This window comes from Cupressus sempervirens, chromosome 6 (assembly GCF_028749045.1).
Source record: "Cupressus sempervirens isolate cs-2001-9-10 chromosome 6, ASM2874904v1, whole genome shotgun sequence".
Taxonomy (NCBI): Eukaryota; Viridiplantae; Streptophyta; class Pinopsida; order Cupressales; family Cupressaceae; genus Cupressus; species Cupressus sempervirens.
Genome location: NC_143123.1, coordinates 144,910,571 through 144,935,205, shown reverse-complemented (window position 1 = coordinate 144,935,205; position 24,635 = coordinate 144,910,571). Strand labels below are relative to the sequence as shown.

The window sequence follows — 24,635 nt, the reverse complement described above, 5'->3', positions numbered from 1 at the left end:
CTAAGTTTGTGTATCCATGTAGATCCAATTCAACTTTCTCATATTTGAACCCAAGGTTAAGAGTGCCTTGTAAGTATCTCATGATGTGTTTGACTACAACTAGGTGAATCTCCTTTGACTCGCACATAAACTAACTTAAGGCATTAACAGCGTAGCAAATATCAAGTCTCGTATTTACCAAATACATAAGGACTCAATCATCTGTCTATAAAGAGTAGAATCTATGGAAGGTGATTCTATTGTTGCTTCCTTTAGTTTATGTAGATTAGTCTCCATGGGAGAAGACATAGGCCTACAGTTCCACATTCCAAATCTCTTCAAGATATCTAATGTATACTTTCCTTGATTGAGTATGATGCTGTCAAAATTTTGTCATACTTCCAGTCCTAGGAAGTAATGAAGGAGTCCTAAATCTTTCATCTTAAATTCTCTGATTAGATCTTTCTTGCATTGATCTATGAGATGATCATCACTTGTTATTAGTAAATCATCAACATACAGTATCAAAATTACCATATCATCTTTATCCCTTTTATAATATAGATTTGGATCAGTTTCATTCTTAGAGAATCCTAAGCCGGTGAGATACTTATCAATTATTTCATACCATGCCCTTGGAGCCTATTTAAACTCATAGAGAGCTTTCTTGAGCCTACAAACAAAAACTTTAGGGTTATGAGTTTCAAATCCTTCATGTTGCTCTAAATATACTTCTTCTGTAATCTTTCCATTCAGAAATGTTGTTTTTACATCCATTTGATGTACTTTCCATCCCTTCAATGTTGCAATAGCTAGGACTGCTCTTACAAAGGTGTATCTAGCAACAAGAGCAAAGGTTTCTTCATAGTCAATCCCCTCTTTTTGAGAGAACCCCCGGCTATGAATCTGACTGTATATTTTTCAATGCTACCGTCAGCAGCATGCTTGATTTTAAATATCCACTTGGAAGAAACAACAGATTTTCCTTCAGGTCTTGGAACAATTTCCCAAACATCACTCTTCGTAATGGAGTGGTATTCTTCTGTCATGGCATCCTTCCAAGCTGTATGTTTAATGACATCTGAAACATTGGCTGGTTCTGATTTAGACAAATCAATCATGTTTGTTGCATAACTAGAAAATCTTTTGGATCTTTTTCTTTCTTTGGAGGTTCCAGATGGTGTAGCAAAGTCCTGTGCTTCGTCTACCATCTTAATGGCCCAAAGTGGTCTTTTCTTAGAATTTTTAGTTTCTTCAAGATTGAGATTTTGAATTTCATCTTCAATTTCTTCAATGTTCTCCCTTTGAGACTTAGATTCAGTATTTTCTTCAGAACTAGGTAAGAGAGAAAGATCTCCACAACTTAGGGCTCTTTTGAATGCTAAACCTTCTTCAAAAATTACATCCCTACTAAGTTCATTATTTTTCTTACTAGGTGTTTCACTATACCCTACAAAAATATCTTTCCTGCAGGAGGGTTCTAACCTAGTTCTCTTTTCTTTTGGAACATGTATATATATTGGGCACCCAAAAATCCTAAGATGACTTATATTAGGTTTAACCTTAGTAAAGACTTCTTCAGGAGTTTTATCTCTAAGGTAGGAGTGAGGACTTCTATTTTGAATATAGACAGTAGTACAAGAGGCTTTTGTGCAAAGATAATATTCTAGATTTTGATCAAATATCATAGTTCTTGCAACTTCTATAATTGTCCTATTTTTCCTTTCTGCTACCTTGTTTTGTTGTGGGTATAAGGAACGGTATACTCCCTCTTAATTCATTTTTCTTTACAAAATTCTTTAAACAAATCTGAGGTATATTCTCCATTATTAGTCCTGAGAGTTTTAATTTTATGTCCTAATAAGTTTTCAGTCAAGGTTTTAAATTCTTTAAATCTCTTAAGGATTTCTTCTAATTCTTTACATTTTAAGAAGTAAATCCAATTTTTCCTAGAGAAGTCATCTATAAAAAGTAAGAACAGACATAGGTCCACATAAATCTGAGTGGATTAATTCCAAAACATTGTTAGTTTTTCTAGTGCTATCATGAAATGGACTTTTGGTGTTCTTACCCAGAGTGCATCCTTTGCATATGCTTGAATGATTTTTATTTAACTTAGGTAAACCAGTAACCATCTTCTCCATAGTCGATAAGGTTTTGAAATTTAGATCTCCTAGCCTTCTGTGCCATATTTTGTTTATATCAGCAACTTCATGAATTAAGGCTTGAATGGGTCGACTAGGTTTTGAATTTAACTCATACAAGTACCCCTCTCTTTGACCAATCAATTTTGTTTTCTTAAATGAGGAGTTCTTAGCGTAGGTCATTACTTTACCGTCCATGAGTGCAACATTATGTCCATCATCTTCAAGTGTTGTAACCAAGATTAGATTTGTAACCAAGATTAGATTCCTTTTTACTCCTAGTACATAGAGTACTCCTTTGAGATGTAGAGAACTACCCGACTTTAGTTTCAAGGTGCAATTTCCAATTCCTTTAACGAAATGCGTTGAATTATCACCAATGGTGACTTCACCATTAACTTTTTCTAATATAGAGTCTAGTGCTTCTTTGTATCCTGTAATATGTCAAGATGATCCACTATCAATCACGCATGCCTTACTTGAGACTTCATTTGATAGAGCCAAATACAATACATGATTCTCAAGATCATAGTTATCTTCTTTCCTAATAATGTTTGTACAGTTTACTTGCTGCTTAGAATTCTCAGGGCAATTAGATCTATAGTGTCCAAATTTTTTGCATTTGAAGCATTTTTATTTTGGATAGATCTTTCTTAGGTTTGTCATTCTTTTAATTACCCTTTTTCTTTTTGAAATGCTTCTTATTACCTTTATAGGAATTTGTGTTGAGAACATGAAGTTCTTCATCTTCAATTTTCAACTTCCCCCTTTCTTAAGTTTCCTAAATTCTTCCTGAAGACAATCTCTCTTAAGTCTATTGAAGTCAGGAAGATTGTCTCTAGCACTTACTTCTTGTGCGAATGTTTTCCATGAATCTGGTAACCCATCTATAGTCATCAGTGTTAGTTCCTTGTCATCAACTATGGTTCCTATACTTGCAAGTTCATCTCTTAGACTAGCAGCCCTTAGGAAGTAAGAATTCATCGATTCTCCCTTCTTTATTTTTATATGATTTAGTTGTCCTTTTAGTGTGAGGACTCTAGTTGCATTGTTGACCTCATATGCATTTAATAATGTATTCATCATATGAAATGTTGTTTGATGTTTTGTTAGCATGGGTACTATTTCATTTTTCACTCCATCTAATATAATCTGCATGGCTTTCTTGTTTCCTATACTCCAGATAGTTTTATTAGGTTCAACAGTAAGTTGTCTAGATGCTGAATCAACAAATTGTTTTACATCATTTTCTTCAAGAATCATCATGATTCTGAATTTTCAAACATCAAAGTGTTTTTTCCCATCAAACCTGTTCTCGGGTCTGATTGTGTATGCCATTCAAGATAGAAGAATGATGCTAGATATATATCAAGTCTGATTATTTAATTTGCAGCGCCTAGGTTTGACTACCAGAGCTCTGATACCAGGTAAAGTTTCTGCAAATTTATGTGATCAGACTTTGATAGTAACTTCTATATTGTTTGTTGTTCTTGATCTTCCTTCTATCTGACTTTAAAAGAAATTGTCGTCGGTAGAAACTATAGCCAACAGGGTGTTGTCGTCGGTAAAGATTTTGTAGCCGACGAGCCGATGGGTTCATGTCGTCGGTAAAGATTTGGTAGCCGACGGGTAGATTAGGATTGTTTTGTAGTCGACGGACCTCTTCTAGAAGGTTCGACGGAAAGTATTTATACACCTTCTTGGGTCATTGTAAAGCATCTTATAACCAATTATGGAATCTATTGGCATATGCGAATAATCTAAGGAGTTCTATTGTTCGTGTTCATTATCTGTGTACATTTCTTAATTAACCTATGCGGTAAACATTTGGCGCCATTGCCCTATGAACCTAGAAGGTGGGAGGAATGAAGATTAATGCCAAATCAGTTTAACAAGGATCAAAATAAGGTCAAGGGAAAAGATGGAATCTGTACTGCACAAGAAAATTTAATTCTGGCACAGCAAGCCGAACATCAAAGGATATTCTAGAAGATTGCCGACAAAAATTAGAGCACGGAAGAATTGTTGGAGGAAACTTACCAGCAGGTGGAATTGGTGGAAGAAGCACGGGAGGAGTTTTTGAATTTGTGCTCGCTGAGGGAAGAGAATCCAGACGGAAGAGCATCGCTCACACAGCTCGAAGTGCCGAAGGAGCATGAGCGTGGAGTGAACTCTTCGTCCAGGATACACATCCACGGGAGACAACTTTAGAAGATCCTTCTTCACCAAGGTTCGCAGCTATTGAGTTCACCGGTGTGGGAGAACAGTCCGCCGATGCGGGAGTACAGTCCGTCGGTGTGGGAGAACAGTTCATCGATGTAGGAGTGCAGTCCGTCGGTGTGGGAGACCAGCCCGCCGGTGCGCGAGTGCAAACCGCCAGTGTGGGAGTGCAAAGCCACGGTGTGGGAGTGAACAGCGTCGGTGTTGCAAGACCGAGCAACGCCTGTTTACAAAATCCAATTGTGATGGCAGGACCAAAAGAAAAACTACCAAAGTTCGATGGTGATGGTACGGCCGATCCCATTCGACAATGCAAAACATGTGAAACGATCTGCAGGGAAAATGGCATAACTGATGAAGACAACTAGATGAGGCAATTTTTGGCCACCCTACAGGGCGTGGCAATTGACTGGTTTACTAGTACAGATAATGCAAGTGCTTCGTCGAGAGGATCTCCACAGGTGCTTCTTACATAGGAGGCTTCCCCGTCAGGCAATAGCGAAAATACCAATAATGCAAGTGCCACGTCGAGAGGATATAGGAATAATAAAAGAGGGCAAAACAACAATAACAATGCGAACATTAACAATAATAATGGCGGGAGGAGTCGAATTCAGTATGATGCGAACGGACGGCCGATCGTTCAATGTCGAACATGTAATTTGTGGGGTCATTTTGTGTGGGATTGTACAACGGCAAACACATCAAAATTATTATGCAGATGGTGCGGACCTAGCGATCATGAAGATGCCAAATGTCCAAAATCTGGAGTCAACTTGATCACTGTCGGGACAACTCAAGAAGAGGTGTTGGCGATTACACGGAGGCAAGCAAAAGCATACCCAGACCCGGCAGAAGAAAAGAGGAAATTTGGGGAAGCGAAGGCAAAAATTGACAAGGCATCCCAGGCAGAGACATCTCAGTTGAAAGACATCACCAACACCTCGGCAAGGAACTCTACGAAACAAAACATTGTACGGTAGATCTTACAAATGGAGGTACCGGTCAAGATAAGTGACCTTCTTCTCACAATGCCCCAGTTACGAACAACCATTCTGAATTATACATCATTTTCAACGGAGGACATAGAAAAGGACACTAGTGAAGTGACGACAAAAAACCCAATGCTCCTAGCACTCACAACGGGAAGGCATCTAGCGATCGTCGAGATGGGGATTTTGGGAAATGTTCTGACAAACACAATTGTCGACGGAGGGTCCGACGTGAATGTGTTACCAGAGGATACTTGGAAAAAGTTGGGAAAGCTGACGTTGTGGTCACCTACATTCCAATTGCTCACGGTAGACCAGCACAGGATCAAACCATTGGGAACCTTGAGGGTGCAACTAGTATCTATTGGAACTCAACCATTTTGATTGGATTTTGTGGTCATTCCATTGAAAAGAAAAGGATATGATGCTATTCTGAAACATAATTGGTTGGTGCAAGCAAAAGTAAAACATGATTGGAAACATAATACCCTATCAATGGAGCGTGGAGACAAAAGATTCATAATTGACTTGCACACACAAATGGTAGGTGAGGAGGTAGCATCATCAGATTCAGAAGGTGAAGGCGAAAGTGACGACGAAGGAAAGAGGAGAATGGAATCGGACGAAGGAGTATTGACACTAGAAAGAGGATCGAATGACAATGACCTAGACTCGGTGAATGGCCTTCTCCACTGGCAGATAGAAGACTATGAATTGTTTTCGAGTTGTAATATGTTAAGGGTCGATGAAGGTGAGAAAACAGAGAAAAATGAATGTCCGAAGGAATATAAAGAAGCGGAAGAAGGAAAGGCGATTACGGCTGAAGTTGAGGGGAAGAACATACAGTCCAAACCCAGAAAAAAAGATCCCACCATCCGGTACACAGTGAACAGACCACGTAGAAAGAAAAGAATGCATTGCACCATAAAATTAGTTGAAGGGTACCAACAGCAAGGAAAAAATCTAGATGCGCAACGACCGCAGGCATAGTGGGCAACGGAGGTGACATAGAACAGACGTAAGGTTTGGCATGATAAGCATCTGAAACTCAGCAGGTTTCAGCCAGGGCAGCTAGTACTCTCAATTATGAGGTGCGGAATAAAATCAAGCTAGGAAAGTTTAAGGTTAGATGGGTTGGACCATACCAAATCTGAGAGGTCAGCAACAATGGATCAATTAAACTATCAATCTTAGACGGGCAAGAGGTACCTCAGGCAGTCAACGGATCCAAACTGAAAGCATACCACGCCAGAAAGATTTCGTCACCATCACCCTTGCCAAAGATTTCGTCGCAGAATCATCCAATGGCTCCCTCGTCGTTGTCGTTGCAGAACGGTGACACCTCGAGGCAAAATTAAGTACTATAAATGATTTTTTTTTTTTTTTTTTTTTTTTTTAAAGAAAGAAAGAAAGAAAAAAAATAAAAAGAAAACAAATAAAAAAAGTATTTCATAGCAGACAAGGTGTCCACAAACACTTGTTCCATGGGATGATTATTGTGTGTGTGGGTTGGTTATTGCGTGGAGAGAGTCTGCGGATTTTTCATTTCCTCCGCGAGCACTTTGTTATTTCATCTTCCGCAGATGATTTTTGTGGCTGCGAATGAGTCTTGTTGCCCCCCACGGATGCTATCTACTTCCCCACAGATGTTCTTTCTGTAGACATTTGTTGCCCCCGCAGACTATTGCTTCACGAATAGCTTTCCGCGGGTGGTCCCGTGGTTGTTATCCCCACAGGTGTTTCATGTTCCCCCGCGGACTGAGCTTTTTTTTTCCCGCGGGTGCTTTCTTCCTTGGTCGCAGCTTCACGTGTATATCTGCCTGCGGGTACCTTATCTTTCGCAGCGTCTGATATTGTTCTACAGACAACTTTATGTTTCGCGTACGACTCTTTTTCCACGCTTATCACCTGTCCACGGATGTTCTCAAGTTCTCATGCGGATGAGTCTCTAGTTTCCATGAAAGCTTTTCATACCCCGGTGATATTTGATGTTTCACACGGACAGTTTTATTTCCTGCGGCTGTTTCTCCCGTGGACATCTATTTTTTCGCGCCTGTTCGTGTTTTCATCTTCCACGACTACCTTTGCGCGCACTGGGTCTTCTGTCCACAAGCTACTTCCTAGTTTCCGCGGGTTGCATTGTGATTGTGGGTTAGTGTTTCGTAGAGGTGTGTTGAGTTTGTCGGTCGGTGTTTAAATCCCATGGAGTGAGCTTTCGATCTCCCACGAATAGATCTTAAAGCAGCAAGAAGGGAGCCATACCATACGATTAAGAATTGGAGAGAGAGAGAAGAAGATTGCAGTACACTAGTAGACGCAGAAGAAGGGTGATAGGAGGTTTCCAAAAAAAATCAAAAAAAAAAAAAAAAAAACGTCAACAGATTCAAATTGTTTGGAATGAGTAACTGATAATGCCTAAGGGAAGGGAAAACATTAGTGGTTGCCAGAAAGAGTGTAGAATTAGAAAGAAATGATAGAAATAGTGTGTTCCATGCAGTTTTGTGTGAGTTTCGGAGTGCTAATTTGGTCTTGGTGGCGAGGGCGCTGCCCCTCGACCCTGCTGGAGGCGTTGCCCCTTGGACCCCCAATCGTTGCGGATATCAGTCGTGGGAAGTGTGACCAATTGATGAGACTTGGAGCTGTTGTAGGCATGGAGTGTCTGTGTACCAGAGGCACTTGGAGTAGGTGTTAGACGTGAGGCTGTCTTGGTGGATGCATAGAGAGCTCAGGAGGAGTTGATCATCCAGTTGAAGGCAGTTCAGCGACGCTCAACTCAAGGTACCCAATAGTTGAAAGCTAAGAAAGCGGCACGAGTGGCTATCAAGGTCAGCTTGATTAAGGAGACAGTATTATGTTCGCAGAGGCTGCAGATGCAACATATTTTGGAGACTAGTTAGTGTATTCTGTTTTGTTAATCTGTCTTAGATATGTTGTAATTGTCGTCCGAAGACGACTTTTTCTTTTGGGGGGGATGATGTCGTCGGTAGAAACTATAGCCGATAGGGTGTTGTCGTCGGTAAAGATTTTGTAGCCGATGAGCTGACAGGTTCATGTCGTCGGTAAAGATTTGGTAGTCGACGAGTAGATTAGGATTGTTTTGTAGCCGACGGACCTCTTCTGGAAGGTTCGACGAAAAGTATTTATACACCCTCTTGGGTCATTGTAAAACATCTTATCACTAGTTATGGAATCTGTTGGCATATGCAAATAATCTAAGGAGTTTTGTTGTTCGTGTTCATTATCTGTGTACATTTCTTAATTAACCTATGCGGTAAACAGAAATGTCAATATCAATTGTTATTCGGAAATGTATTTGTCTCAACAAGTATTCAAGTATAGGCAGAATTGCTTAAAGGAGCAGACTTATTCTTCTTGTGTGTCCTTTAACTGCAAGCACACCTTGCATAAATATCTTAACCAAAGGGCATGTCCCTTGAAGGGACATGACCCTATCTAGGTCGGCCCAATCATTGCATTCTCATCATCGGCGCCCAAGGAGATATTGTTTTAGCAAACAAGTATAACTAAAATTAGTTAAGGTAAATGCTAACACACAATCATCTAGGAAATTGCCAATCATGCCTAGTCAAGAAGCAATGTATTTATAAGTGATGCAGGGAGCTCCCCTTAATACCATAAACTCATAACAGAAACAAAGAAACAATAGCAAATGCGAGAATAAAATATGGACTTCTTATTATCGTCGTAAATGCGGAATTACAGAATTCTCAATTACAATATGCTAACCCAAATGGGCGCCTTCATTACAGTAATATGCAAGACAATGTTGCGAACTATCACCCAAAGCTATCCTAGACAATGTTCGGGCCTTTCTTAAATAGGGAGTTGTATGCCGCCCGGGAAGGTTCTAGATGCTCAAACTTAATACCTAGGGCCGATAGACCCTGACAATACACATCGAGTCGGCCAAATACATCTTTGACAAATTATTTTAAAAATTTCGGTAGCCCAACTTTTGAAGGCCATAACTCACGAACCGTTGCTCCGATTGGCTATTATAACCACTTTTCGGAAATGCCAGCTTCTGATCTACAGGCTCCAAATTGCGCAAGTGTCCTTCCATCGAGTTTTTAGACCTCATCCAAGTACTTTAAGGCCTCCAATGGTGAGCCTGAAGATTTTTCAGCAAATTTTTTCACCAAAAATCTGCAATAACTTCTCTAATACTTATGCTTGAGCAATGAGATTTTTATGCTAAGCTTATAACTCTAAAATGAACCTTCCTATGGAAAATGATAACATTCCGAGCTCATATGAAAAACTTACTAAAAATAGCAAGTTCCCATAAATAGTAACCACCTTGTCTAGTAGTCCTTATTAAAATAGAAAAAACTGAAATACAAATATTTTTTGGGTGATGCAAGATTGCTCTTACACCCAGGATGCTCCTTATCAATAAGCCATCATGAGGTATTATATGAAAGATAAGATCTGTGCGATTTGCACAATTCGATCTGTATGATGATCAAAGTTATAGTTTTAACAGTGCACTGACTACATTGAAGGTTATGTTGGACACGCCAAAGGAAGATAACATGCGGCAGCTGGAAGAAGTGTATAAAATTAGTTTGGGGCGACTTGAGTTCATGTTGGGCAACACATAGCATGTTCCCACTCCTGGTGTAACATGGTGTGGTCAGGATCAGCCAACTACATGCTTGGTTTAAGGTAATCATGCTTGGAAAACTTGTGCACATTGTAAGAAAGTTCTAGGTTGATATAAAGTTGTTACAATATTGAAATGCATATTTAATGCCAATCAGTTTCATTCCAGTTGCAATGGTGGCTGAAGTTTTAGAAATTGTGTTATTTGTACATTCAATAAAGATAAGTATAGATGAAGCATGCGAACTATGATATCCTCTAGGCACTGTGAGAGTGTTTTAAAGTAAACCAAAGTAGACAGATTATAGTTTTGAGTTTGGAAGGTCCGCATGATATATCTTTTGTATCTCCTATATCTTAATTGTATTTGAGGTTGGTGTCCCATTTTCTCAGTTGGTACTCAGTTCTTTGATTAAGGGATTGTTGTCTCATGTAGGTTGGTGCCTGTAAATCTGATCGGGGATTGGTGGCTCTTTCTTGCGTTGTATTCTTGTGGTTTAATGCCTATAAATTAATTGTAAGTTCTTTATAATTCTGTTGGGCTGGTTTTGGGCAGTAGGTCCAAGGAACTTTTCTCACAATATTTTTTCCCTTTTGGGTTTCCACATAGATCTGACATTCTCTTGTGTGGATGTGGAGTTGTGCTTATCACTTGCATAGTTGTTTGATTTTGATGTGAGATGCAGTAATGGTATTGATATTGCTCTAACTTTTGAAGTTAAAATTGGCATACACTGATTAACCCCATCCCCAACTTGCAGCCCCACGCTCCTCACCTCTCAATATATTAACAAGCTCAACAATTAATTCAAGGGCTAGCTTGCTATAGTAAGATATGACATCTTATAAGAGACCGACTTCAAATTACCCTCACTGCAATTCAGGGACCCATAACCACACATACATGCAAAAAGTCTGTGCTAAATGGGTTCATGGGCATGGAACCCATGAATAGACCTTGAATTTGAATCCAAACATCGCCTATCAATAGGCCCACATGAAATAGAACTTACCTAAATAGCAACCAAGCTTTACCCACATAAATAAAAAGGAAAAAGAAAAATTAAATAACTGAACAATTCTCAAATGACAGTCACAATAACCTATCTTCTATGAGATTTATGCAATGGGTAGAATGGACTGCTCTTGCAAGAGTAAACTAGATTCAAATCAATAGACATGTTAAAGGGGAGTTTTATTAGCTATATACAAAAGTGTTTGTCACCTCTACAAGTCAAAAAGTAGACTAGTATGTGTTAAAGGCATGTTTATAATGACAAGAGATAACGCTCGAATGAGATGCACATTCAAATTGCTCTTGGCACTATTAGACAGCCCATATATGCAACAAGGTTGAGCTGCATGAACGTGGGTGCCTGTGAATAGAACTCAAGTTTAAATAATAAAAATATGTGTCAGTCTTATGTGGATTGGCTCATATGGCATATAAGTCAATGTAACAGAAAAAACCAAGCTTTAGTAAGAAACAAAGGTTCAAATGAGCATATTGTGAATATGTTTGCAGTGGATAGAATTTAAGCAACTCAAAGAAGTTGAAATTGCAAATGTATTCTCTAAATGTTCTCGTGAAGATTTTTATCACCTCTTCTAGCGAAGCATTTCCAGCTCTTTCTCCAATGTCATTAACAGTCACCTCTAACTGACCTGCTCCTGCAAGTGCGCCCTGTAATTCATATCATGAGAACTCGTAAACTTAACACTCAATACCACAAATTTACAGATAATGAAAGCAGTGAGAAGGATAGAAAAGGAATATTACAGCCAAGGTATTGGCAGTTGCAAGACCAAGGTCATTGTGGCAATGAATTGAAATAATGGCATTCTCAATGCCTGGAGTATTGGCTTTGATGCTTGCAATCAATTCGTAGCATTCAGAAGGAAATAAATACCCCACAGTATCCCCAATACCAACGGTGGTGGCTCCTGCCTCGATCACCTCTCCCAATATCTTGTACAAAAAAATTGGATCAGTCCGGCCAGTAGTTAAGTTCATCAATTTCTGTGACTTGATACCTCCGCACTCTAAGCAGCTTAATAGGCTACATACAAAAAACTTGAGCGAGCCTCAACTGAGAAGTAATCTGCGTTTAAGGGACTCCACTAAAAGTAATTGACATGTGGCATTGAATGAAGAGAAACGGGCAAAGAGATCAGATTAATAGGTGAACACCAATAATTTCAGTTTGGCTACACCCACATGGTGATTTGAATTTCTTAAGACGTCCCAATATAATCCAGGTATGAATATGTTGTACCGTTTTTGTGAAAAGTCATATCTGCATCCTAGGCAATGCATTGTTTAAGGATGAAGGAGATTTTTATTTCGTGCTGTTCTTGTTAAATACACACTGAACAACATGAATGAAAGCCTGTATATCTCTTCAGATGGTCCTACAGAAAGCCTCTGCCCTGATGAGTAGTTTGATTCTCACGATTTCAAGTCCTTCAGAGTCCTGATGATTACAATAAAATAAATTGCATGAAAAGTGCTATACAACCTCTTCAAAAATCCTCAAAAATTAGAAGTCTCCTGGTAAAAAATACTTCCCTAATCATGCAACTGATCTACACAGGTGTGGGTTATGAATTTGGTACTACTTATTCTTTAGGCTGCCTGTTAATATGAACAGTAATATTACACACTCCAAAGCGTGCCTTATAATTTATTATATTGTATTTTCTATTCATATAGTGATTCCAAATCGGACAATCAACGAAACCTCCCAAGAGTGAGTTTTAGTTGCACACAAAAATATAAAAGATTTTAGCTATAAGTATATGAATTAATGAGGGCAAAATGCTCCAATATCAAAAAGTGTCAAGAACTGAAAAGTTTCGGCCACTCCAGGGGGCATATCTCTTACCTGAGCTTAAGCTATGATACAGCCGAGGTGAAAGCTGCATGATATTTAACCGATTTCATTATCTTTATGAAATATGTGCGGCCTCCAAATTTTCTCAAGAAATCCAGCAGAATTTTCAAGTTTCATTATGCTGCAAAATTTTGCAGGAATAACACTAATAAATAAATGTATTGACCTCCAATTTATATGTTGAGCTCTATGGGGTTTTGAGCTTGTCTTCACACCCCTGTTGATATATATTAACAGGTTACTGATGCTAATTAGTTCCTGTCACAGGAATACCAGTGCGTATCATTTATTATATTTTTTCAATTCTTTGTGTGAATTTAACTTATTTATTACTTTTTTTAATTGAATAAATGAATATTACTATTAATAAAATGCTGTAAGAAAACTGTAGGTAAGGACTAATTCAAACAATAGATTACAAGGTAATACATATAGTAAATAACAACTTGTAATCAGCTGCTTACAAAACCAGAACTAGGTACTACATCAGCAACAATACAATTATAGGTCTTCAAAAGAAGAACGTAGACTATATGTCAAAAACACCTTCCTTGTGCTGAAAAGATGCATAACCTAGTGTCTAATATGCTAAATCTGTAAATCTATCTTTAAATTATTTGCAACTGCAGCCTGTAATTGAGAAAAGATTGAAGTCGGACAATAAAAAATATCTGAGTATTGCCCTTGAAATGCAGCTTCCCAGTGAACATCGTTACGATTTGTGAAGATAACTTTGCAACTGTAACGCCATATATGAGATAAGATCACATGTTTGTAGCATCATCAATTAAATTACCATGCAATCCCACACCAAGAAGGCCCTCTTTCCAATTCAATTTATGCTCAAAATTAGCCGATAAATCATGTTGAACAAGATTCCATTATTTCCTAGTAAATTCACATCCCCAAAAGATGTGCTTTATACTTTCTTGCCTATGGAAAAATCGACAATTGATTGGTTGAATCATCATACATTTCCCTCTGTCTGCAACGGGAATCTTAAAATAGAAAATCTTTCAAGCAATTAATTGTGCATTTGCATTGGCTTTAGGGCAATTTTGACCAAAAGTTTTCAGTAAACCAGCATTTCCACTTTGAATTTAATCAAGACTTTAGGGGCAGATTTGGGAGTAGCTGCAAATAAAATTTCCTTAAGGGAAAAAATAGAAAAGGACATGACACCATCCATAACCAATCATTATAGAAGTTGCAATGAATAGGAGTACAAACTTTCATTGTTAATTCCAGAGGCACTAAAGATTGAATAAAAATCAAGAATACTTTGTAATTATTACTTAAGTTAAACTGTTCTTTAACAGAATGCCATGGCAGCAATCTCATAGTATGAAAATCCCAAAGATCTCCAATAGTACAAACATGCTTCTTGAAAAGGGCATAAGACTGTTTTGAAAAGGTTAAAGCAATGGACTGACGATGATAAAGGATATGCTTGTTCCACCAAATGGATGAGGTAGAAAAACTAAATCCATGCTGAAGTGAGTCACCTCTCCAAGTTAGAAGTTTGCTAGTATGTTGCCAAGCCTTCCATATAGACTGGAGGGGAAAAAAAGCTTTAATAGAAAATGAGAAGACATGGAGAATTTTGTCCAACCACCCCACATGCTGCCATTTACCTTTAAAAGTGGCACAACTATTACGATTCCATATAAGGATCTTCCATGGTTCATCCCCATGGGCAGCTCTAATAATCCACCTGGTGGCTAAACAAATCCTTGTGTTTTTCGGTCAATAAACCTCAAACCACCTTTGCATTTGGGTTGGATGCAGTGAGTCCATGAAGTGGTTATAAAACCTCTATTATTGTCCTATTTAGCACAAAGAAAATGACTAATAATTTTGATTAGATTGTCATACCCGTTTTTTGAAGGCATCCAACATGAAGAGCAGTAAACATGAGTAGCAAGGAAATTTTTAATGACAACTTGAATTTTTCCAACCAAAGACAGGAATTTGTTTCCCCAATTAAAGATCTTGTTCTTAATAAGAGAAAGCAAATTTCCACCATAGATAATTAGTAATGTTTGTGGATTCAATTGTGTCATTATTTTTGCATCAATGTCTGAGATCACACTCTGTGATCCATCATCATCACAGAGTGTAATCCGAAATGTTGGTGATGATGGATCGTGGATCACACTCTATGATCCATCATCCAGTGTGATGGATCAGAGAGTGTGATCCAAAACGTTGATGATGATGGATCACAGAGTGTGATCTGAAATGTTGATGCAAAAATAATGACACAATTGAATCCAGAAACATTACTGATCTTGTTCTTAACTTTGTCAAGATACCAATACCACATATCTATAAGGTGAAACCCCAATACCAAATGGTATACCAAGGTACCTCATTATTCCCCCTTGTTTGATTTGCTTCCAATTTGGTGGGATCCAATGAGGAATATGACCATGCTGAACCATGGAAAATTATGTTCTATGATGGGCAATTTTAGAACCTAAAATAGCATAGTAAAAATCCAAAATGTTCATCATATTAAAAATATTTTTTTCAGAATTATAGAGGAATAGATTCTTCTTATAGCCAATTTCTTGACCGAATCTTGTCGTTGGTAGAGCTGGAAAAGGCTCTTTTTTCTATGGCCCCGTATAAAGTCATGGTAGTGATTGTTGGAATATTAAATGAAGTGTATGCTTGCCCCTTGAGCCAAACACTCACCTACCACCTCTGAAGTCCAGAACAGACAAAAACATAAATACAGTGGGTGAGATTTTTGAAATCAGAAATGAGGGGGAAAATGGAATGTGACAAAAGGGAATGTTTCTTCATTCATTTTCATTCAGTCAGATTTTCAGAGATTCAGTTCAGCAGAGCAGAGAAAAGGAAGAAGAAAGCGATCAGCAGATCCACTTGTTGCAGAGATAGAAGTATGTTCAGTGTCTCCAGTTGCACGTGACTCCTCTATTCATTTTGTAAGTTGGTTGTTGTTTTGTTTTGTCCTGTTGAAGCAATGATTGCTCCAAGCACCTTTGTATGCAGCCATTAGAGCTGCAAGTTTAAAAGTTTATTGAAGTTTGAAGTATTATCAGTTTAGGGTTATTTTAGGGTTTTCTGGTTGAAGCCGAATGCTCCCAGATTTTGTAATAGTTTAAATCTCAGTTGAATAGAAAAGCAAGCAGGCATACTTGAATCTATTGTTCTTCCTCTTCTATTCACTGTATTTGAGAAACTTGGTTGAAAGATTAAAGCTTGGCTCTCTGGTTTTAATGGTGAAAGCATTCACATTGGAATTTCCTAAGTTATAATTTTTCAGTTGAACACAACACTCGGCATCCTCTTTCTTAGTTGGAGCCGAGCTTACTCGGCATCCATTATTGCCGAGCAATTTTTCTTTGTGTGCTGAGCTCACTCGGCACCTGTTGACTTTCACTCGGCAACTTCAAGTGCCGAGCAAGTGTTGAGCAATCTATGACTCGGCATCTTCAAGTGCCGAGCAAAACTGGCACTCGACACCTTCATGTGCCGAGCAGTTTTTAAGTGCCGAGCAAAATTTTTAGGTTTAGGGTTGTGAGTATTGATTTTAATTTATATTTCTTACATGGTATCAGAGCTTTGAGGCCCCACATCCACAGTGAGTTAGGGCATTTGTTTTCTTGGGATATTTGACATGGCAGGAGATGCAAAAAAGATATGGCAGCAGCCACCATCTTTTAATGGGCAAAATTATGATACATGGGCAAAGAAGATGAAGACCATAATGGTTGCAAATGATTTATGGGAGTTTGTGGTTAATGGATTCAATGATGTGACTGATCTAACTCAATATGTTGCCCTCACAAATGCACAGAAGACTCATTTGAAAGAGTCAAGGAGGAAAGATGCAAAGGCATTCAGTCTTATTCAAGCAGCAATGACAGAGAGTATTCCCAAAGATTGCAGCAGCAAATTATGCAAAGGAAGCATGGGATATCCTTGAGACAAACTTCAAGGGAACTGATAAAGTCCATACTGTAAAGCTACAGAATATAAGGAGGGAGTTTAAGAACCTTGAGATGAAGGAAAATGAATCAATTGCAGACTTCAGTTGAAGGACCTCCAATGTGATTAACCAATTGAAGTCAAATGGAGAAGACTATCAAGAGCAGAGGATAGTGGAAAAGATATTGAGGAGTTTACCTCATAAATATGACAATTTGGTCATGGCCATAGAAGAGGCAAAAGACCTCACTGTTTTGACAATGGATGAGTTGATGGGTACTCTTCAAACCCATGAGCATAGGATCAATAGATCTACTTCATTTTCCCAAGAGCAAACATTCAAGGCTCAAACAAATCCAAGAGGAAGGGGGAGAGGAAGAAATGGCTCAGGCAGAAACTCCAAAGGCAGAGGCCGAGGTAATGGAGGACAAAGAAATGTTGCAACAGAAAACTTAGGAAGAGCAGATGGAGCAAGTAGCTCACAAAATACTTCAAGATGAGGTAAGAAAAAACTACAACTCAAATAAGAGTAATGTAGAATGCTACTACTGTCATAAATATGTGCATTATGCAAATGAATGTTGGAAGAAGCAGAAAGATCAGTCAGGACAAGCGAATGTGGCTGACGTGAATATGGGAAGTGAAAACACTGCCTTCATCATGTGTAATGTTGGTGAAGAAGGAAGCCCTGAGGTTTGGTACCTCGACAGTGGATGTAGCAACCACATGAGTGGCAATGAAACCTTGTTTTCATTCATTGATAAGAGTTTCAAATCTGAGATTAAGATGGGTAACAATGGAACCCTACCAGTTGTGGGAAAAGGATCTATTATGGTCCGCACCAAGAAAGGTGAGAAGAAGGAAATACAAAATGTCTATTTCGCCCCTGGTATGAAGCACAATTTGATGAGCATTGGTCAGCTCATTCAAAATGGATACAAGGTGCTGAAGGAGATTGACAAGTGTGTCATCCATGAAAAGGATGGGAGCAAGAACTTACTTGCAGCAGTTCAAATGACAAAGAACAGAATGTTTCCCTTGAAGATAGAGACATGTTTCTCATCTCAAGTTGGTGCTGCACCTCCCACACAATCAGCTCTAAGGAGTGTGATTGAAGACCCCTCACGGCTATGGCACCTCAGGTATGGTCATCTTGGCTATGCTGGTTTAAATTTATTGTCAAATAAAAGAATGGTAGAAGCTTTTCCACGCATAGAAAATTCATGTGACAAGTGTGAGGCTTGTATTTTGGGTAAGCAACATAGGCTTCCCTTTAATTTTGGAAATTCTAGGCGGGCTAGATATCCATTAGAGTTAGTGCATACTGACCTAGTCAGTCCTATGCAAGTTACTTCCATTGGGGGGAGTACTTATTTCATGACATTTATTGATGATTTCAGTCGTAGGACATGGGTGTATTTCTTAAAGAATAAATCTGAAGCATTTGAAAAATTTATAGAATTTAAAGCCTAGGCTGAAAGAGAATGTGGACATTATATGAAGGTCCTCAGATCAGATAGAGGAGGGGAGTATACCTCCAATTCTTTTGTAAACTTTTGCAGGAAACATGGCATAAAGAAAGAGCTCACAACCAGCTATACACCATAGCAGAATGGAGTGGCTGAAAGAAAGAACAGGACCATTGTTGAAATGGCAAGGAGCATGATGAAAGAGAAAGGTCTCCCAACTGAATTTTGGGGAGAGGCTGTGGTAACAGCAATTTACTTAATTAATAGGTGTCCTACAAAGGAAGTCCATGACAGAATTCCAATGGAAGCATGGTCACGAGGAAGATGGACAGTTGAACACTTAAGGGTGTTCAGATGTGTTGCATATGCAAATGTGCCTAAAGAAAAAAGGCAGAAATTGGATGACAAAGGTGTGAAGTGCATCTTCAGAGGGTACAGCTCAGAATGGTCATCAAATATGAGTCAATCCTACAGATTGTATGACCCATTGAACAACAAGATGACTCTTTCAAGAGATGTGAAATTTCTTGAAAATCAGTCTCGGTATGGTCCAACTAATGAGTCACCGAGCACTTCGAGTAAAGTGCCAATTATGAATGAAGAGGATGCTGATGAATAGCAAGAAGAAGGAGCAAATAGAAGAAAAGGAAAGCAGGTTCAGACATTGCCGAGCTCCTCTAGGCATGACCGAGTGTTAGTGCCGAGTACCAGTGAAGACCGAACTAGTCGGCAAAGCAACAGCAATGAAGATTCTAATCCCACACTCTCCTCCTTATTACCAAGAAAGACTAAGAGTCTTAGGGAGATATACCAAAATAAAAGGTATGAAGATTATGATGAGAGTGTTAATTTTGCATTATTTTCTCATAGTGATCCAATATATTTTGAAGAAGCTATTAAGGAGAAGAAATGGTGTAAGGCCATGGATGAGGAAATAGATGCCATAGAAAGAAATGAGACATGGGAGCTAACTGAATTGCCTCCAAAGAAGCAAGTGATTGGAGTGAAATGGGTCTATAAGACCAAATGCAATGCTGAAGGCAAGATTGATAAGCATAAGGCAAGGTTGGTAGTCAAGGGCTACAAACAGCAGTATGGAAGAGACTATGATGAGACATATGCCCCCGTTGCAAGAATAGAAACCGTGCGTGCTGTCATAGCAATTGCAGCTCAGCACAAGTGGAAGGTATTTCAAATGGATGTGAAGTCCGCCTTCTTAAATGGTGTATTGAAAGAAGTGTATGTGGAGCAGCCACCTGGTTATGAAGTTGCAGGTGAAGAGAACAAAGTATATAGATTGAAGAGAGCTCTTTATGGGCTCAAGCAAGCTCCAAGAGAATGGTACAGTAGGATTGACTCATATTTGATGAGCAATGGCTTTAGCAAAAGTGTTGGTGTAAATAGGTATTTACTATTTACACTTTACTTAAGTTTACTTAGGTTAGTGCATTATTTTATTATTTCTCTTTATGAGACACTTAGGAGTTTGTGCATCTTCTACAGTTGTCATGTAGGCAACATATAAGTACGCAACTCTAATTATGCACATGGTGTCTACACCACAGGAGTTTGCATCATTCACTGAGTTGTCATGTAGACCATAGTTTTTCGCACTCCTAATTTTGCACATGTTGTCTACAACACTGATGTGCGTGTTTCACCTTTGTAGGCTTATCCTCACATCATTGCACTTACTTTCGTGCATAATGGAGGATAACCCATATCAGGTGGACATGTGCTTGGTTGGACTTATCATGATGCTAATTCCAAGGCATTCTAGATGCATCTCAGAGGCCTTTATATTGAGCCACTCCTAGTGTACTTGTACATAGAATTGAATACTATACAGTTATTCTGATCATACTTTGGTCTAATTTGTGCTTGTGTTTTGAGTTCCTTGGTCTTGGGTAAATTCTACCCTAAGGCAGATTCTTACATGGTATCAGAGCTGAGGGAGATACTCATCACATAGCCATTGGAGACCTCGTTGCTTCATCTCTTTAAGGGACCCGATTCAGATCCGGAGCATCAGCTGCAATTGGGAGTGTCTAGAGCCGAAGTAGACCTCGCCATTGCGTCCGGAGCAGCGATTCGGTGAAGATTGACTATAAATTTGCCTATTTTAGGCCATAGTCAACTAGGAGACAAAAAATTTTTGCAAATCGGAACCCTAAGGCCCAATCTACAAGTACGGGTATGATCTATTTTGGTCTGATTAATTAATTTTCGGATCAGTTTATTCAGCATTTTTCTTGTATTTTTCGGAGAATTTTTTTTGCCCAATTTATTTCCGAGTCAGGAGAAACGCCAAAAAAATTTAGCGTACAGGTACCGGGCTATCAGCTCCCGACCCTGCACACGGTATATTCCGTAGGGATTATTTTTATTATTTCGCAGGCAGAAATATTCTAATCCGCGAGCAGCATTATTCAACAAATCTGACTACTCTTGATTTTCACCGTCGGGCAGTTACGTTGCAGATCATATTCTTCTCAAATCCGGCAAGGACAGCATAAGCCGCAATTTGGCTAACCAACCCGCCACAAACCCCAGACTCACATTTGATTTAGCGCTTAGAGCGCTCTTTTTTTAAACAACTGCGCCAACCACGACACAGTCCATGTGGGACTAAAATGTCCCACCGGATTTCCATATTGCCCCTACGTCGAAGTCTGCGCACTGAAGATTCCGGCGCTAACTCCAGCAATCTTTGCTGACACGCGTCGACCTCTGTCTCTACACCATGTGGCGCTCTCCGACTTTGCCACGTGAGACCCTCCTGTCAGCCCCGGCTCCGTGGACAGCTGTACCACCCTCTGACACACGGCAAAAGCAACGCCAATCCGCGTCTTAACACGTCAGGCCCAATCAGCGCCAACGTGGCGGCCATGTTGCAGTTCTCTCACTGTCGTACCTGCACAGTCAGTGTAACACATCGGATCCATCCGTACATGTCCATACATCTGTATTGGACACATCATCGTCCGTACCGGGTGACATCATCACAGGCCTGCATAGACGCTGACGTCAGCAAACCTATAGCCTAAAATTGACGGCCGTCTGACCGTCATTCCAAGGCATTTTTAAACTACTGTGATGGCCATTTGAATGTCAAATTTAACACATTGTTTTCCTCTGCAGACCCCTCTTCAGATGCATTTTTGATTTTGGAGCTTGATTTCAAACAACCATAACTCGATCATCCGGACTCCAAATCAAGTGCAATTTTTTTTGATTTTGGGTAAAATTTCCTGAATTTTTCAGTGGTGCAGTTTGTTTCTGGTTTTGGTGCTCGTATTGGTCAAAAATCATAGTTTTTCGCAATTGTACCTGTCTAATCTTGCTTTTTGCAACTTCAAAGGCATTGTACGAGCTCATCTAGACTCCTTTTCAGGTTCCGTTTTTTTTGAAAGTGTATATTTTTTCGTCTAGTTTTCAGATCTGCAATCAGATTGTAGTCTTATTTGGACAAAAGTATCACTTTCAGAGATAGGTCTTGTTTTGCATTGTAATGCTTCACAATTGATGTAATTTTGAGCTACATTGTAATAGTCCAGATTTGTAATCTATACAGAGGTTGTAATCAACAAAATCAGAAAGCCCACTTTGTCCATTTTGGCAAGTGGCCCATTGTAAATGCACTATATATAAAGTGCCAAAATCATTTTTTTGGGCGGGGGGGATTTTTTGATTGAGTGAAAAGGGGGGGTGTGTACTATGTATTGTGTCTCCTTTATCTTTTGTTCTTGCATTATGGGTTCTTTTTCAAAGTTAACTCCACATAATTATTCTACTTGGAAAGAAAACATTAAAAAGCCATTGGTAGAAAAAGGTTTATGGCGTTATGTCACTGGTGCAGCCAAGAAACCTCCTGTTGATGCTGATGAAGCTTGTAAAGAAGATTGGGAATCCAAACAAGAGATGGCCTTAGGAGCCTTGTTGAAAAATATCTTTGATCCTGTCAAATTTCACATTAGGAAGCTTACAGATCCAATAGATGTTTGGAATAAACTAGAAGCTTTGTATGGGACGGTAGATGAAGACATGGCTTAAACAATAGAGGATAAATTTTTCAAGTTGGATCCTAGAAATTTTGACACAATTAAAGACTATCTTACCCAAGTAGAAATGTATAGGGCACAGCTGAATGATCGTGGTGAACCCATCAAGGATGGAAAGATGATCAAACACATCATGACTCATCTTCCACCTAAATATGCTCCTTTTGTTTCTAGCTTTAATACATACAAATTAACAATGGGTAGTGCCTATGTTAAGCTTTCATTCGAGAAATTCTCAGAAATGTTGATCTTAGAACATAACAATCTAGTGGATATGGGAATTCTCAAGTCTTCCAAAACTAAAGCCTTGGTAGCAAAGGAAGGTAATTCAAGTGGTAAAAACTCAAACAAGAAGCAGAAGCAATGGAAGGCAAAGCCACAAGACGACACACAACAATCCTCCTCAAAACAACAATCTTACACAAATCAATCTTCTTCCACCCAACATTCTTCTTCACAACAAGGAAAGTCTTCTTTGAAGAACAATCAAAAGGGGAACAATTCCAACAAGAAGGAGAAGAAAACATGTTCCTATTGTAAGAGGAATGGACATGAAGAACATGAGTGCAAAGATAAGCAGATTGATGAATTGGTAAACATTATGAGGAAACACAAAATTGATGTTCCAAATTCATACAAAGACAAGGGTTCTTCATCCACTTCAAAGGGCAAGGGCCAAGCTTTAGTTGCAAGTACAAACAATCTAGAGGAATAGGTTCTGGATTCTGGAGCATCTCATCACATGGGTGCTTCAAGGGAGAATTTTTCCTCTTTAAAAACTTCAAATGTACCTTACATCTATGTGGGCAATGGTACTCAAATTAAAGTAGAAGGTAAAGGGAATGTTGAGTTAAAGAATGGAGTCTTCAAGGATGTACTTCATGTTCCTAGCCTTAGCACCAACCTTCTCTCCATCTATCAAATCACTCACTATGGATGTGGCAACAAAGTAGAGTTTCTCCCCAACACAGTAGTGGTAAAGAATCTCAAAGATGATTCAATGGTGGTGATTGGAAAAGCAAACCATGAGACAAGACTTTATTCTTTCTCACATTTTGTGCCTAAGTCCATATCTCTTGCCTTGTTGACTTATTCAAACACTCAAAGTAAACTATGGCATGAAAGATTTGGACACCTTAATTATCGCTACCTTTAGCAATTAAGCAGCAAGGAAATGGTCATTGGTCTACCTCAAGTCAAGTTTTCAGAACGAGTATGTCTAGGTTGTGAAGCAGGTAAACATCCCGAAGAGAAATATGACAAGGGGAAGTCTTGGAAGGCAACTGCTATTCTAGAATTGGTACATAGTGATGTAGCTGGCCCCTTTCCAATACCTTCTTTTGGTAAGGCCCGCTATGTTCTCACATTTATTGATGAATTTTCAAGGTACACTTGGGTCTTTTTCCTTGGTCATAAGAGTGAAGTCTTTGACAACTTTATCACATTCAAAGCTCAAGTTGAGAAGAAATCTGGGAAAGCCATCAAGATACTAAGGACAGACAATGGCAGAGAATATGTCAACTCCAGACTTATAGACTATTGCACACATGAGGGGATAGATCTTCAACATTCAGTTGCATACACACCACAGCAGAATGGTGTAGCTGAAAGAAAGAACATAACCCTTAAGGAAATGACTACTTGCATGCTTCAACACAAGCCTCTCGATCAAGTGTTTTGGGCTGAAGCCATGTGTTGTGCCAACTACATTCAGAACAGAATTCTGCATAAGGCCTTAGATGGAATAACACCTTTTGAGGCATGGTGTGGAAGGAAACCAAGTGTTAAGCACTTCAAAGTTTTTGGTTCTCCAGCATGGGCTAGGATACCTCCACAAAAGCGTAAGGCATTAGAACCACAAAGCAAACCATGCATATTTGTTGGATATCCTGATCATCTCAAGGCATATAAATTAATGGATCCAGAGACTCACGAAATCTTTTATGAGAGGAGTGTTCATTTTGAAGAGACATGTCCAAGTTTGGCTTCTTCAACTCCTCTTTCTTCCTCCTATGTGGATAGTGATCATAGTGATGAAAGTGACTCGGAAGATGAAGTTCCTCTCACCTTGACTCGCAGGACTCCACCTTCGCAGGGTCAACAATCAGTTGAGGACATTCCTTCATCTTCTTCCACTAAACCTCGTTGGGCACAACAAACTCTTGATGCAATAGGTTCATTGGTGGGAAATCCTTCAGACACTCGGAGGACAAGGTCACAGCACAAGTCATTTCCACATGCATACATAGCCATTGCTTCAGATCCACAGTCTTTTAAGGAAGCATCAAGA

The 24,635-nt window shown here is 39.1% G+C and overlaps 1 pseudogene; it reads right to left on the bottom strand.

Moving 5' to 3' along the window:
- The window catches only part of LOC149551640 (2-isopropylmalate synthase B-like), a 97,240-nt pseudogene that overhangs the window by 46,477 nt on the left and 26,128 nt on the right, over nucleotides 1-24,635 (bottom strand).